Source organism: Tachypleus tridentatus, chromosome 8 (genome assembly GCF_004210375.1).
Source record: "Tachypleus tridentatus isolate NWPU-2018 chromosome 8, ASM421037v1, whole genome shotgun sequence".
Taxonomy (NCBI): Eukaryota; Metazoa; Arthropoda; class Merostomata; order Xiphosura; family Limulidae; genus Tachypleus; species Tachypleus tridentatus.
In genome coordinates, this window is record NC_134832.1 from 111,406,817 (window position 1) to 111,424,147 (window position 17,331).

Genomic DNA, 17,331 nt, shown 5'->3' on the forward strand with positions numbered 1-17,331 from the left:
GTGGAGTGATCTAGTCGTCTTGCTAACGTGCAGTAGTCGTGACGACGTGGCTCATTTAGTCCTTAGTTTCGTATTTTTAGTGACGAATCACATCAATGCAGACGATTTGCATCTAAACCTGGTGTAAATTTGAGATCAGCCCGTGCTAGGGTTAATTTATATATAAGTAGATTTTTATACAAAATAAACAGGATAGCTTTCACGTACTAGCTTTTTCTCTTCCTATTTTGTAATTCTTAGTTATGTGTTTCTAAATTAAGCAGTACTAATTGCCGTACTCTAGAGGATCAGGGTAAATTAGATCCTTAAAACGCTAATATCCGGGTATGGTTCTCTGCGCTTCAAAAATACAGAAAGTCCATTGTGCACCTTTGTGCTAAAACACTAATTTATTTTACACCAAAAATACTAAGCGTTATTTTGGCTGCTTCATCCCAGTCACATTAAACATTTTCGCCATTTCAGCCGTTGGGGCGTTATAAAGTGGGGGTCAGTCCCACTATTCGTTGGTAAAAGAGTAGCCAAAGAGTTGGCGGTGGAATGTGATGACTTGCTGCCTTCCCTATAATCTTACACTGCTAAATTAGGGACGGCTAGCGCAGATAGCTCTCGTGTAGCTTTGGGCGAAATTCAAAAAGCAAACAAACATCAAGCTCATTCTATCTTCCTCCCTCCAGTGACTCATTAGTGAATCTGAAGGCTTATAACACTGCAATCCGAGGCTCGATTCCCGGTGAAAACTGAGCACAGGTAGTCCATTCTGTACGTTATCGGTTAACAGTAACAAAAGAAACAAAATTTGTACCTTCATGATATTTCTAATAAGATAAGTATGAAGAAAGGACGATAAAACTAATCAATAAGTGTAAGTGTTACGTGGAATACACGTATTGTTTTCTTACTTTGACACTGACACCAACAATAAACTTTCATATTACTTTATTTCTAATTTTAATGATTATTTATTTGGTTTAGAGCCACAGTGGTCAACAAAATTATTATAAAAATTATGGGATAATTTAATGATCTACAGAATAGCAGATACAAAAACTTATATTCAAAGACGTAATCTAAAGTTTCGAGAACAAGCAGTTTTTATTGTAATAAATTATGGAAATGTCGAATTTCTGCTGCCGTTTAACGCTCATTTATCTTTTTTATAGAATAACTTTAAGCTTCATCTTGACTTTCCAAGATTTGTACATCATTATAAAAATAAGAGCATAAAAATATCCAATCTACCTAGATTTGTTCATCATTAATAAAGGCGCCACCGAAATAGAAATATAAAGAAAAATGTTCCATAATTAAAAAAAAAACTTCTTGGAATAAGTTGTTTTAAATACAATAAAATACGACATCTTTGCTTCAGATTACTACGTTACTAATTAGATCTGATAATTTATGGCATATCGATCGGATTACATGCATGCTACAGCTTAAACGTTAAAATAATAGTTTCCACAATGATTTTTCTCTGGTATTTTACAAATAATCTGAAAGAAAGACGACTATCCAAAGCTACTAAATATAAATAAGTTTAATGTTTGAATGACCCGACTGTCGCAATTTTATGCCATTCATGAACGTTATTTGCTAGTGATAACCAATATATCATGCTGTACAAAATGATTTCGCAGTATTTAAAATGATGTTTTCCGATACCTATGGAAATATCAATATTTCTTAAAAGAGGAGCCTGTTTTGTTTAATGTTTCTGGAAGATAATTTTAAATTTTGTTTAAAATATATTTAATATTAAATTACTGCTGTGTTTCCATATTTGTAAAGATTTTTTTTCCCAAATAACAGACAATCTCATTTTAAATACTTAAACTTTTTTAATATTATTATTCACAAGGTGTGTGTGTGTGTTTTTTTCTCGTAGCAAAAAAACACATTGGGCTAGCTGCTGAGCCCACTGAGAGGAGTCGAACCCCTCATTTCAGCGTTGTAAATCTGTAGACTTGTCGCTGTACTACCGGGGTATACTCACAACCTTGTAAGTGAATATTTTCTTTCTACTGTTAAGGTCTAGCATGGCCAGGTGGTTAAGGCACTCGACTCGTAATCCGAGGGGCGCGGGTTCTAACCCTCGTCGCATCAAACATGCTCACCCTTTCAACTGTGGTTGGTGTTACAAATGTGACAGTCAATCCCACTATTCGTTGATAAAAGAGTAACCCAAAAGTTGGTGGCGGGTCGTGATGATTAGTTACTTTTCCTCTAGTCTTACACTGCAAAGTTAGCTACAGTTCTCGTGTAGCTTTGCGCGAAATTCAAAAGAAACCAAATCTACTGTTAATTACACAAATATTTTAATGCAAATCCTATCTGAGGGAAAAAACGTAGAAAGAAGGGATAAAATAATTTATTTATACTTTATGAATGTACTTGACATGTTATCGTTTGGTATCGTAATAAATAACGAATTTTGTGCAATTATTAAATGAAGCCATCAGAATCACAGAATACATGATATCAGGTAGTTAATACATTAATTGTATTTTTATCATTAAAGTGTTCACATATTATTAAAAAACTTAAAGTAACACCTGTTTATAACGTATAGTAATTGTCTCTAATTTATTTATTTTATCTTCTACTGTGTAAATTATCCACTCGCATAAAGTAAAGCACACATCTCTTTTTATTAAGGTTTCTAATAAATTTTCTATAAAAATACGGATTAAATTGTAAGATAGGGAAATCAAGGGAAAGATAATTTCTGTGTTACTATGTTTCTATACTAAAGACACGAATCCCACTCACAAAATAAAACTAATGTGTAGTATTTAAAACGTAAGTTTAAATTAATTAAAGTAGTTTGAAATACGTTTTACGAAGGTTTGTCTGTGTAGTTGTGGCTTCAATTTCATTATGCGTATATCACAAGAAGTCAAAGTATTTGTGCACTTCCATCAAGAAAAGAAAACCCTGAAAGAGAAATGACGTTTGTTTTGTTAAATAGAATAATCGGTTTAACACAGAAACTAATTTCTAGGGAATTAATTCGCAAGATCATATTTCTCTTGACACTCATTAAGTATAAAATACTGCTAATATAATCACATGGTGATAGTTATGAAACAGATCTGTTTATTGTAAACCTTATTCCTGTATTACAGATACTATGAATACTTGGACAGTATATGAAAAAACTAATATCATGTAAAATATATTTAGTTCTCTGAAATCATTTCTTTATTTAGAATTTATTTAGATAAGTAAATTCATTCAGTTAGTTTTCAACAGGCGTTCTAGAGAGATCTATATTGAAACTTTTATTATTTAAATTTTACTTTATGATTAATTTCTGGAAACCAAATAGTTTTAACTTTATTTTAGTGTTCATTACAGATAAAACTTTGTTACTTATCAACTTAAAAAAAATCATTACAAAGGGTTTAAAATGCTAGTTTACTAGAATAAAGGTGTGATTATAAGGTATTATTTTCTTCTTTGAATATTTGAAATGAGCTAAACAACATTATTACTTTAAGACAGTCTGTATTACCACACAACTTCTCACAAGAGTTTATGAAACAAGAATGGGTGATGTTTGAAGATCAACTAATTAATCATAACATCTGAAATATATAATATAATAATTAGCCATTGTGTGATGTCCAGGTAGTTTGAATAAATGAAAGTGTGTTCCTAGTGCTACAGAATTAACCTCTTATCAATGTTCGTTTGACTTGTTCGGCTCTTGGTAATGACATATAAAAATATGATACTTTCACAACCATTAGATTAGGCCTGAGGATGGTTCTAGTTTCTGAGAAGAGAGGACTGTTGTAGCCAGGAAGCTTGAATAATGAGAAAGTGCCTAAGTCACAATGTCTAGGGTGTAAACATGATTCTAAAGCATTCGTTTAGAAAGGCATATAGAACCAGATTTGAGACTGAAGGTTTTATTTAATTGAAAATTAAATGTAAAAAAGTAACATAATGCCACCAAATTAGTTACTCTCCAAAACAAAATAAAGTTTCTTTGTTTTTTGAATTTCGCACAAAGCTACTCGAGGGCTATCTGTGCTAACCGTCCCTAATTTAGCAGTGTTAGAATAGAGGGAAAGCAGCTAGTCATCACCACCCACCGCCAACTCTTGGGATACTTTTTTACCAACGAATAGTGGGATTGATCGTAACATTATAACGACCCCACGGCTGAAAGGGCGAGCTTGTTTGGCGCGACAGGGATGCGAACCCGCGACCATCAGATTAAGAGTCGCACGTCTTAACACGCTTGGCGATGCTAGGCCGTTTTTTTTTATTTTAAACGTTAGTATTTAAGATACAAAGTAACACGTGATATGTTTGTGTGTTTCTGAATTTCGCGCAAAGCTACACGAGGTCTATCTGCGCTAATCATACCTAATTGTCTAGTGTAAGACTAGAGGGAGGGCAACTAGCCATCATCACCCACCGCCGACTCTTGGGCTATTATTTTACTAACGAATAGTTTGATTTACCGTAACATTATAACACCCTAACGGCTGAAAGGGCGAGCATGTTTGGTGTGACGGGGATTTGAACCCGCGACCCTCAGATTACGAGTCGATCACCGTAGTCACCTGGCCATGCCAACAAAATAAAAGTGAAAATAATTTATACAAAATCACAAAGAATAAAAGTTTCAGTTAACATTAAATAACAATTACTCTAAAAAGTCATATTTGTTTTAATATTTTGGAATAATTTAAACTAAACTTTGCCATTTATAAATGTTTCTTTGGTAATGAGTGATAAGTTTTCGGGCTTATAACGCTACGGTTCCAGGTTTGATCTGCTTACCCAACATAGCTAAAACAAATTAATGAGATATATTATCGTAAGTTAAGTAATGATTTGATTTATTCATTCGTAACTAAATTTAATCAAAAACAGGGTATCACGTATTGTTTAGTTAAGATTGTTATTATGAAAAACGGTTATTAGATTTTAAGTAAAATTCTAATCGAATTTTCTATAAAACCAAAATAATTTGGGACTAATTATCAAGCAATGTAGTAAAATATATTTCATCTTTTATTATTTTTAAACAATAGACGATATGAGATAGCATGTTCTTTATTACACATAAAGGTATGCGTATTATGAGGCTAGATACAAGAAATTCTAGAATGAATAATCTGCTCATTAAGAAGGGATACTATGGATTCCCAGGCATGTTCTAGAGAAAAAGGCTTTACATGCAGGTTCTTGGTTCTTTCTTTTGGAATAGTTTCCGTGACCCAGCGACAGTGTTATTGGAGACCACCAACAAAGGGTCGGACCAAGCAGATATTAAAGAAAATTTTTAACCGTGCTCGCCAACTACAGAGCTGGGAACAATCAACCATTCATGGCACATGTGTATGTGTGTGATTGTATGGAGAATGAGAAATTATGATAAGGCCAAGTATTCAGTTGTATTTATCATCTAAACGCGCAGCTTTTTCGCTAAGATGTCAAAAGAAAAAAATATGTAGAATAACATTATTATTTTCCTCAAAGCAACATGTTTATGATGATATGGATTAAATTTATTTTTATTTTTTTTAAGTAATACGTTTTGCCTAGTCAAGTCTTCGTGAAAACACTTGTGTGTGTGTGTGTATATATATATATCTCTGTAAACTTTTCGCGGAATAGAAAGTCCTGTCATTTAACCTGCCTTCATTTTTTATTTTTTAATGCTTTCATAAACCACGCACTATTTCAGTTGAATAAATTAGAAAAAAAAAACGAGATTTAGTATAGAGTTCAAAACGACAGAGATGGTAATGGATTTAAGGACGTATAGAACCATCGTTCATTGAAATGTAAAGAATATTCAGTGCTCTATCTGCTATCTGCTTCATCAGTAATGTCTGAAAAACATCACTGATCCTTGTGTGTTTCTGCTTCTATGTGACTTGTAGTAAACAGTTATGTATACGAAGAAATAATTTTGAAGTAGAAGAATGTTACAGAAGACTGAAATGCTTTGAAAATTAAGATGATGTAGTTTATCAATATCGGCAGATGTACATATAGGACACAGATAACCAATTGTGTAGTTTTGTGCTTGGCAGGAAAGAAACAAAAATATAAAGCTATGAGTAAGATTTTTCACTCTTTAAAATCTTATTTAATTGTTAATCATTATTGAGAAAGACATGTACTCTTCTTGTAAGACTTTATACGATTTAGTCAACATACTAAACATAGTTATGAACACAAGAATGAAACGTTAGTTGTGGGTGAGATCTGTTAAGTTTAATACATACTAACACCTGCAAAACATCTTTTACATACAGACAGACAGTTGGCTATATATTGCAACACCTATAAATCTGATTTGGAGGTTTTGCTGGAAATATGTAAAATTTCAACTGGTGAATCTTTGAGAACGGGGTTTCATCAAGATAGCAAATGGTTCTCTTTCAAGTTGTCATGAGTGTGTTGGTCTTAATTGTCTTGAAGTGTGATTTTGAAGCCAGTTGTCTAAACGTTGTTCTGTGTGAGGTTTCTTATTTTCATAGAGAATACCGAAAGTTGGCTTCTTCAAATTATTGTGTCCCTTGACTTTACTTTGGTTAATATTCATACAAATATTCTCCAGCCATAAGCCCATTCACTTGCATTGTATAATAGTCGAGAATTTGACATAAACCTGGGCCTGGCATGGCCTAGCGCGTTAAGGCGTGCACTTAATCTGAGGGTCGCGGGTTCGTGCCCGAGTCGCGCCAAAACATGCTTGCCCTCTCAGACGTGGGGGCGTTATAATGTGACGGTCAATCCCACTTTTCGTTGGTAAAAGAGTAGCCCAATAGTTGGCGGTTGGTGGCGATGACTAGCTGCCTTCCCTCTAGTCTTACACTGCTAAATTAGGGACGGCTAGTACAGATAGCCCTCGATTAGCTTTGTGCGAAATTCCAAAACAAACAAACAAACAAATTGACATAAACCAAAATAAGTGCTAAAAATTGTCGCCTGTGGCGCCACGGCTCGTACATGCATAGCCAAGTTGTTCGAACTACATTACATATTGTATTAATTTAAAAACTAAATGTTAACTAGTTACAAGTTTAAGGCATTTTGGCGTGGGAACAGTATTGTTAAAGTTAATGAATAATTGTCAGTCCTTTGTCAACATCGTCCTAAATAATATTTTCTGTCGATTTTGTCTTTCTTCCTATCGTATTAGAATGTATGTGATAATTTTTCGCGTCTTTTACCAAAGAAAGAGTGTGTTTTGTGTGTGTTTTTCTTATAGCAAAGCCACATAGGGCTATCTGCTCAGCCCACCAAAGAAAGAGTAATGCAAAGTAAATGATTCATATTTATAATAATAGAATATTAATAACAGGTATATATTATAACTGTTAAGAAATAGTTTTCTTATTTCAACTAGTTTAAACAGTTCTCACATTGAATCATTACATTTTCGACTGTTTTGCTTTCAATATCAGTCCTGAAAAAAAATCAATCTTAAAAATTTAATTAACTAGCGACTACAGTTCAGTGTTGTGCGCGAAAAACCAAGTTAAGCTATTTTTATTTTCGACAGTTAGACATCGTTTGTCTTGCTGTAGTGCAACGAGTGGGTAAATAAAAACGTTACCATGTTTTTGTTTTAGCGTGAAATTACATAATCGGATATCTGTGCTCTCTCAAGTTCGGGATATTGAACCCCCGAGTTGAGCATTCGAAGTAAGTATATTTATTTTTTACCTATCGAGTAGCAAACAAGTTCTCATAAATGGTAGTTAATCGCTTAAATGTTTACGTATTCAAGGTTCGTCAGCTTTAGAGTTTTTCTCCACATTAATAAAAATATAAAAATAGTTCTTATATGTTCGGAGCCCTCAGTGGCTCAGCGGTATGTCTGCAAACTTACACCGCTAGAAAGTGGGCTTTGATACCAGTGGTGGGCAGAGCACAGATAGCCCATTGTGTAGCTTTATGCTTGATTCCAAATAATCAATTAGTATATTTGGAAAATAATGTACTCATTTATCAGTTTCAAATTTAGACAAGCATGTTATTCATTAACAAAGGCTAGGATTTAATTATGTCCTTGTAACCTAATCTAGACTATTAACGATATTGAAAGCAATGTAAACACTCAAAAGCATTTTAATTAACAAAATTATGATATTGTTTTTTATTTATAGTGAAAACCACAATTATATCATTCATTTCAAAACATTCTTTTCGACAATTTTTACTTTAATTATAAAATTTGGTTAATTATTAGTCTACGCTCAACGACTGTTCACGTGGAGAATGGAACAACGGATTTTATATGCGAGTTTCCTATTGTTTTTCTTTCGCGTTGTTGCTAAGTTAACAGACTTTTTTCATTTTTAATATGTGCGATGTTTTTACCACTTTAAGCGTGAATCTTGGTATTATTGCACTAAAATTTACATCATTAATTGTAACATTTCTATATGGATAGCTCAGCAATATCACGAGGATACGATGGACAGAGTACAGACAGATAATGTCTAACTTTAAACCAAACAGTTCTGGAGACGTTTCGTATTGTTTTATATATTTAGATTTATATATTTTATATATTTAGATTGTGACACAATTTTCACACTGATCTTCAATTCTACAGCCAACACATACAGACACACTCCATATGATAAGAAGCCTTCTTATTATTTCAGGGAAATAAATACTCAAACTGTTTGTTTGTTTGTTTTTTAATTTCGCACAAAGTTACTCGAGGGCTATCTGTACCAGCCGTCCCTAATTTACAGTGTAAGACAAGAGGGAAGGCGCGACCCTCAGATTACGAGTCGCACGCCTTAACACGCGTGGTCATGCCAGGCCCAATCAAATTGTAAACAACTAAAATAAGATAAAATTAAAAATTACAGTTCAAAACGGCCCGTAAAGACCAAGTGGTCAAGGCACTCGACTCGTAATCCGAGAGTCGCGGGTTCGAATCCCCGTCACACAAAACATCTCGTCCTTTCAGTCTTGGGTATGTTATAATGTAACTGTAACGGTCAATCCCACTATTCGCTTGTGAAAGAGTAGCCCAAGAGTTGGCGGTGAGTGGTGATGGCTAGTCTTACACCGCTAAAGTAGGGACGGCTATTGCAGATAACTCTCGAGTAGCTTTGCCCGAAATTCAAAACAAACGAAACCAGCTCAAAACATTTCATTTGAATTGTGCCTGTCTAGATACCATTGTAAACAACATTTTTTGAGCCCAGTGTTTTCAGCACCAAAGCTGAAAAGAAGTAGTACTGATTATTATAAGTTAGTGTTGAAATGTAATAATAATTACAAATTATTTAACCAATGTAGAATCTTTCTGGAACTTGCAATCTGAAAATTACGATAAGTTATTATTTTAAATATGAAGACATTTGATTTAATATTTTTGGTTTTAGTTAAGTAGTTGATAGACAGGAAACCATCAGATTTAATGAGCAACCTTTATTTAATTTCGGTAAGTGTACTGAAATCCTGAAGATTATGCTTATATTTTCATTCGCTAAATTAATGTTTTAATCTAATGAAGGATTATTTGTTTAAAGTTATGCACAAAACAACACAAGAGGCTAGCTGTGCTCTGCTCGTCAGGGGTATTGAAACGCAATTTATAGCATATAAGTCAGCAGACATACAGCTGTGCTACTGGGAGCCGCGCTAAAGAAGGATATACTGACTGGTCACTTTATTAAGTCCCATAAGTAAGATCAATTTAGTTAATCTTTAGACATAAGGGTGAAATAGACTCTAGAAAAATGCAGTTTTACTGTGGCCCATTCATCCAATAGTGTGCTCTGACAATAGATGGGTACCCATAACCATATCCCTTTGTAAGTGTGAGCCCGGCACAGCCAGGTGGGTTAAGGCGTGTGACTCGTAATCTGAGGGTCGCGAGTTCGCATCCCTGTCGCGTCAAACATGCTCGCCTTTTCTGCCGGGGGGGCGTTATAATGTAACGACCAATCCCACTAATTGTTGGTAAAAGAGTAGCCCAAGAGATGGCGGTAGGTGGTGATGACTTACTGCCTTTCCTCTAGTCTTACTCTGCTAAATTAGGGACGGCTAGCACAGATAGCCCTCGAGTAGCTTTGCGCGAAATTCAAAAAAATCAAACTTGTAAGTGTAAGATAACTTTACTCTTACACAATGCTCTTACACGAATAAATGATTGCAATACAAACATGACTGGCAGGGACCCTAATAAAGTGTCCGGTTACTTTATGCTTATGTGTTTGTTTTGGAACTTTGCACAAAACCACTCGAGAGCTGTCTCTGATAGTCATCTATAATTTTAAGTGATAAACTAGAAGGAAAGCGCATAGTCAACTTCACACACGTCAACGTTTGAAATACTTTTACCAACAAATAATGAGATTGACCTTCACGACTGAGAGGGCGAGTATGATCGGGGACGAGATTCGATCTCGTGACATAGATTGTGAGTCGAATGTTCCTAATTACAAGTCCATGCCAGATTCTCAAATGTGTCTGTGAGAATGAATGTATTAAAGTTACTTATTTTTTTTATTTATTTCAATATTCTCACTAAAAACACCACACGAATTCATCTGATTAGAATGTTCTGTTTAATGTGAGTTTGACAAGGTTAAACTACATAGTTTAGCAATTATTATTAATTTACAGCTTTTTCCTTTTTAATTAATGTAAAACGTTTTGCATTTGTACTTATGATATATTTTATTATGTATAACCTTTATATATATATATATATATTTTTTTTTACATGAGACTATTAACCTTTATAAAACTGTGAAATAATACTCAATCTGTTTTATAGATATAAGGTACCTATGGTTGACAATTCCTTCACTTTCTTTTTACACGCATACAATACTAAAACGTTTGTATAGCAAACAACAAAGGCGGTCTGGATGTAGCCTAATACTTAATTTCGCGGACTGTGAATCCAAGGATCTATTTTTCGAGCCTAATCTTCACAGGCAGAATAGGTGTTATCTCTAGAGAACAACAAATAAACAAATAAACGTAGTGGTTTTCTGAATTACATGTTTTGTGTGAAAATACATAGACTCTGAATAAATAAAAGTATTTTAAAATAGAAATGTCTGGCATGTCTGCATACCACACTTGTATGATAGTAAAGTAATAGTCATATTTCGAAATTATTTTCTTATCTATATGAAGTTTTAATTTTCTTTATATAATCATTGAACTTATGTGACACTTTCTTCAAATTTTTAATACCTGCAGCAGTCTACTTCTAAAATCATAGTACCTTATTTTTCACTTCACCTTTAGAAAACATTTGAAAGCATGGCCAAATTTATAATGCAAGTGATTAAACATGTTTGATAAGATTAAATTCGTATTAAATGTAAAAATATATTGTTAAAACACTAAAGGGTTTTTCTTAATCGTATCAAGGAGCTCAAAAATAAGAAACAATGTTTTGCATTTTACTGTAATTGTGTTTCACTTACAAATACATATTTATGTTTATTAATTATGCGGTTTATCAAACTGTAGACCTCACGTGAATAATAGTATTCAGTGATTGTCACCACCGTTTTATGTTATTGATTACCGTATTTATAGCTTTAAAAAACAAGTTAAGTCTTGTGTTCAATTTATTATCGAGATGTGATGTCATACATCATAGTATGGTGGCCCGGCATGGCCAGGTGGATTAAGATGTTCGACTCGTAATCTCAGGGTCGCGGGTTCGAATCCCCGTCGCACAAAACATGCGCGCCCTCTCAGCCGTGGGGGCGGCGTTATAATGTGACGGTCAATGCCACTATTAGTTGGTAAAAGAGTAGCCTAAGAGTTGGCGGTGGGTGGTGATGACTAGCTTCCTTCCCTCTAGTCTTACACTGCTAAAGTAGGGACGGATAGTGCAGATATCCCTCGTGTAGCTTTGCGCGAAATTAAAAAAAAACAAAAACGTCATAGTGTAGTTGACTATTGCCCTAAACTGTCATTTGTTTCTGTATTTCTTCCGATCGCCTGTATGTTTGTTGTTGTCTATATTTTACTGATAATTTTGCATTTACATTTATTTCATTTACTTCTATTAACAATATCTCCACTTATGTTACGTTTAAATATCTTCATATACACTTTTTCGAATCTTTTGGCCCCCTCTGTTATTGCAGTAGCAATTTATCTTTATTCTCTTTCGATAATACTGAATACCACATTTAAAAAAGCAGTAATTTAATTTAAGATCATAAATTTGGTAACTATTTGAATTTCCGAAGTAACCTTATATACGTAAGTCTGTTACTTTCAATGCCTATATACAATCTATTTTAGTAATTCCCGTCTACAAAATGATATGAAACAAATAACATCTAAATAATTTGTACAATAAGCATTCACACAAGGCAGTATTTATCCAAGATAGTCCAAACTAGTTATCTTCACTGATATTTTTCCAAAAGACAAATAAACCTTTTTTAGTTTTCTAACTTTGCTCGAATGAACTTACATTCTGTATAAAATGCTTTGGTTTGTTTTTATTTTCGTGCAAAGCTACACGAGGGCTATCTGCGCTAGCAGTGTAAGACTAGAGGGAAGACAACTAGTCATCACCATCCACCACCAACTCGGATTACGAGTCGAGTGCTTTAATTACCTGGCCATGTCAGACCCTGTTTAAAATGTGTTAAGTCAGTGCTCTTGGAATGCACACAACTAAGTTAAATTAACAACAAAAAGAAATACTTTCACAAACTAACCATATGATTGACAACGACTTCTATTGAAAGTTAATTCACATTTATCGTAAACGTGGTCAAATCTTTTCAGCCCTTAGCTTGTCTAGATGAGAAACTGTTATAAGGAAGGAAAACAAATGGGTCAATGAAGGGTGTGGATCATAAGAAGGTTATACTTATAGGTGATTCTTTGATAAGGTATGTAGATAGGATAGTTTGTGGGGTATTTGAGAAAATAATTGTGTCACGGATACTGTCTAAAGTTAATTGTAAGAACGAAGTTACAATTAGGCCATTATGGCTGAATGCTAGGATTAGGTTAATATGTAAGGTTAAGTGGATTGGCTGGTTGTAATTTTGGAGTCAGTTCATTTGGAGAAGGAATGGTTAAAGGATGGCTTGTTTGCAAGCGCCGTACAGGAAATTAAGACACAGGATATGTTTAAAAGTTGCCTGAAAATGAAAAATTAACAGTACGGATATGTTTAAATACATCAAGGGTAGCAAAATGTTAGGATGAGAGTAGAACATTTGAAGGATGGTAAAGGAAGGGTCGTATCTAATAATTATGAGATGACTGGGTTATTAAATTTTGCTTTTTCTTGAAATTTAAGAAATATCCTTCATCCTAAAAGATAAAGCCAGTCAGGGCCAGGTGGTTATGGAGCTTGACTAGCAATCTGAGGGTCGCGGGTACGAATCCCCGTCACACTAAACATGCTCTCCTTTTCAATTCCACTATTTGCTTGTAAGAGTAGCCCATTGTCGTGATGACTAGTTGCCTTCTCTCTAGTCTTAAACTGCTAAATTATGGTCTGCCAGCGCAGATAGATCTAGTGCAACTTTGCGTGAAATTCAAAAAACAAACAAAAATGAGCAGCTATTGAAAACAAGATCAAAAATGATGATCACATTAATTTTAAGCTCGTTGAGAAATAAATGAGATATATTGACGAATAATAAAACACCTGGGCTAAATAATATTTCCCAAAGAATTTTGAAGAAGATTAATGAATGGATTTGTGTGCCACTTACTACTATACTTGTAGAGGTGTTACTTCTTTGTTCTGCCCACTGGTAGATATTGGAACACAGTTTCTAGTGTTTTCTAAGTCCGCAGATATTACTGTGCCACCGGGGAGGGGGGTACTATTTTTTATAAGACCTACAGTAGATTCATTAAATACAAGTTAAAAAAGGTTATGTACAAGTCTCTTGTTAGGTCACATTTGGAGAGTTGTATTCAGTCTTGGATTTCTTACCTTAGAAAGGACCTTGAATTGTTTGAAATGGTTCAGAGGAAGGGTACTAGGATAATATATTGGATAAAAAGGTTGCCATAAGACGAGAGGTTAAGATATCTGAAATTGTTTTATCTTGAGAAAAAGAATTAAAGAATGTGATTTAGGTGTTTAAGATTGGTAATGGAATTGATTGTGTTCGTACATCTTTTTTTTCATACTTAATGGTGAGAATGGTATGTCTAGCGAGAACAAATATATATTTTGGCAGGGTAGGTGTAATTTTTAACCAAAAAAAGTTTTATTTTTTTAACAGGGTGGTCATTGTTGTTTTCTTTGGAAATGGCTGCCTTCAGATGTCGTAGAAGCAGTAAATTTTAGTGGATTTAAATTGAATGACAGGCTGCCTTGAGGGCTGTTTTTTAATAGTTTTAGTTTAGTTTAGCGTATGGGACAGTGTAGATGGATAAATTTATTCCAAAATATTATGTTACATTAATACTGAATATTGATTAAGATTATAATTTCAGCTACACTTTGGCTGAATCGCCATGTTAAAAAACCCTTACAATTCCGATATAGTTGTTTTCAATTCTAAAATACTGATCAAAGAGAAGGAAATCGGGCAGAAGAAACCATCGCCATAAACAATTTTGTCCGATTCATTTTAGCCCAATAATGGGATTTATTGTCACTTTTGCAACGCTCCCACAACTGAAATTGCGGCGCACGTTTATCAGAATTTCACACCCAAACCCTTCGATCAACAGCCCAATGTATAACCAGAACGCCATAGTATGCTCAGTATTGGGTCAAGCAAGAACAATGGTTAATGATTGGATTACGTTTAAAATGTGTTAAGTTAGTGCTCTTGGAATTCACACGTAAAACTGAAGTAACATAGATTTATAAAGCAGCAGATACTACATCTAAAAGAAAAAATAAAAACATTAAAACAAATATAACTAAACTCGTTCCGAGAATTATTTCACATGTGTACTTTTGTGAGTAAAAGTTGAAACACAGAATCTATAGGTAAGTTGGATTTTGCCCAATATTAAGTCCAAAACTGCATAAAATATGAGGTCATGATAATTTACTTTTACCAGTTATTTTAAGAAATTAATTAAATGCGTGAAAAACTTTATAGAGAGTATATACGGAAGAACGCAGCTAGATAAGCAAAGAAACTTGAACTGAGCTTAAAAAGCTACTTCTTTCTATACGTTGCGCATCATGTTTCGCTACATTCGAGTTAGTCGTACCCAATCAGTTAATTAGGCTTAACATAGTTTGTTATTGTTCTCAGCCATCCTCAGATCCTTCATTAGACTTCAGTTGTTGTGTCTAAACATTATTGATTCAAAGTTTTATGTGACTCAAATAAATAGTTAGGAATATGTTTAAACATATTTTTATTAGTTAATCCATGGTGCCTTAAAATTAATTCTTGTAATTCTAGCTTATGAGTTTATTCACAAGCAACTTAAGAATGTCTTCAAATCATATAAAACGACTATTGCAGTCAGCTTGAGTGTCGGGAAGAACAATTAAGCTCTTAAAATTTCATCAGAACATAAAATCACAAAATAAAAATAAGTTGAATAGTTCATAGACATAGTATGGAAAATGTTTCTCGTTCCCCTCTCGTTTTTTTTTTTTCCTCGGTGTCATAGATGCCCCTTAGGGTGTCATCATTATCCCGATTGTAAAAACAGACCTGTATGTATGGAAAAGGAAAAAAAACTCGTGCTACCTAATGCAGGCGGATTCCACGAATGAGTGAGGTTTTACTTTATGATTTATCTTTCAAGGCAAATTTCAGATAAGGTTTTCTGTTGTTTTAATCCCAGAGAACGACTTATATAGCAGTAAATGACCACTAAAACGTATAACATGTCTTCCCAAAGCAAGATGGCCATTAAGCGAGAGACCAGCAGGTTATAAACGGCGTTGAAATTACAAAAACTAAAAAGCAGAGGCTTTTATTATGAATTACGGTTAAATTAACTTACTATTTGTCTTTTAACGATGTTTAAAATTACTCTTTGTATATCTTGTTATTTTACCCTAAATTTCTGTTTAAAACAAGGTGAACAAAACTAATAGAGATAGAGTTGTTTCACTCTATTAATTATTTATACATTCAATTGTATTAAATTCATCCATTTAAATTAAACTTCATGCAATATACAACTGCATGTTGAAAAGTTAGATACTTTTTAGACAATGGATTGGTTTCTTCAAATCTGTATCTGGACAATATAAAATTCAACAATTGTCTAATCGGCTATTTAAGTATTTTGCTTGAATAACGAGACTATTGGCATTTGTTTATCTTTACAACTGAATAATGTATCATTAACTTTATCAATAATCTTAAAACTGCTTATTGTAATATTACCCTTAATACATAGGTCAAGTTATTGAGCATTGACTTCCTTAAATATTTTTCGTAATCATTATTAGGCTCACAATAACTTCCTTAACAATCTATCTAATCATTATTATTGTTACTTTGACATTAGTGTTTGCTAACAAAAAAACTTTAAATTGAATATAGTTTGTTAATTTGTATTTATTTTTCTTACCTAACTATAAACTTGACTGGTTGATTTGCCAATACATTTAGCCTTTAGTATTGATATTTTCCTATCAATCTTTTTAATAATACATGTCAACTTGAACGGTTCTTAAAATACTAGTAACTCTAATGAAGCTATAATGGCAAAACGTTGATTGAATTTTTTTTTAATGTTATTTCTTGGCCAGTAGAGGTCGGTAATGCAAGTGTGCAGTGTATACTATTGTTTGCTACATTGTACACGTATCTCAAATGACCTGAGATTTTTTTTACAGGGACGATGTTTGTCAAACGAGTTTAAAGTGTATCTTAAATCTGATAAGCAAATCCCAGCAATTTTTAAAACCAAATTTTTCAGTAGAGGACATTTATTATATACCTTGGATATAATATGGTGTGTTAATTCGAAACTGACACATCATAGTGCAGGAGAACTTGGTGTATCTCTACACGTTTCCTAAATGTAGGTTTTACTTGTTCATGGAAATAATTGAGAAGGTTTCCTATATTTAAACAAGTGAATACTGTTATGAACCCTGTTGGAAAAATTATGAAAGCATACTGTATCTAAATACAAACTATGAAGCAATATAGCTGTGTATGCGTACATTATTATTTTAATCATATTTTATCAGAGGAATAGCTTTGTATGCGTACGTTCTTTTAATCTTATTTTCATGTGTATAAGGTTTTTGCATGTATGTGCATGTTTTGATGTCTAACAGATAAAAGCTCACAATGTTTTGTATGCTACAAGTCTAAACAGATGCAATATTATATTTCGTAACTGATAACGAGAAATGAAAATATATTTTAA